Source organism: Cricetulus griseus, chromosome 5 (assembly GCF_003668045.3).
Source record: "Cricetulus griseus strain 17A/GY chromosome 5, alternate assembly CriGri-PICRH-1.0, whole genome shotgun sequence".
Taxonomy (NCBI): Eukaryota; Metazoa; Chordata; class Mammalia; order Rodentia; family Cricetidae; genus Cricetulus; species Cricetulus griseus.
The window spans coordinates 19701890-19702889 of NC_048598.1; positions in this window are offsets into that span (position 1 = coordinate 19701890).

The window sequence follows — 1000 nt, forward strand, 5'->3', positions numbered from 1 at the left end:
TATTCCTTGCTCCCCCTAGGGCACTGTTAGAGATTGGAGTTTGGGCTGTGCAGAAATAAATTGCTTCAATTTATTGCCTTGTTCAAAGATACAGTTGTCTTGTGGAACATCAGATCTTCCCAGAATATCCATACGGACCGTAGGAGAAGTGGATGCTAACTGGGGATTTTCCCTTTATTCAGTTTCTCTTCTATCCTCAACAAGACTTTGGCTTGTGTGTAGTACAGTCCTTGGCACAAAGAACTCTCTGCGGATCCCTTATTCTGCAGTCCTCTGGTTCTTCCCACCCTGGGAGCTACTCAGGTCTCTAAGCCAGGCTTCGGAACACCACGGCTCTAGCTTTCCTTTAAGGAAGCCCTGGCTCACTGCTGCTGCACTTTAGTTCCCAGACATTCACCCCGAGCAACTCTGATTAAATCAGGAAAAGGGATGCTGATCCAAGCATATCAACAAATGTTACTCACTCTTTATCCACAGTACTGGGACTTAGCAATTCCACTCCCTCAAGGTTTTTTCCTCCTTTCTGTTTTCTTCTTTCTTATCACTCCATCATCTCTTACTTGGATTACTGGAACAGCTCAATAACTAGTCACTTCGTGTCGGGGGTTAAGCTTCTTTTTCCAACTGTTACCAGAGTGATATTTACAAAATGCCAACTGCATCGTGTCATTTCCATGGCTGAAAGCTTCCAGTGTCTCTTCTCACAGGCAACTGGGATAAAGTTCACACTTACTGACATGACTAATATGTCTTAATAAACTGCACCCTGCACGCTGTGGGCCATTGGCCTTCTATAGTTATACTAATCCTCCCCATTGCCTGTCATGCTTGCACGACAGTGTGCTATTTTCTTCTTAGGACACTACACAGACTACTTTGTGTCCAAAACATTGCATATCCTTCTGGGATTCCATTCTTGTTAGCCCCTTGTCTTGGATCAGTGACCCATTGCAACCACACTTCTGATAAATTTCCCCCTTTCATATACTTCTCTCGGTTG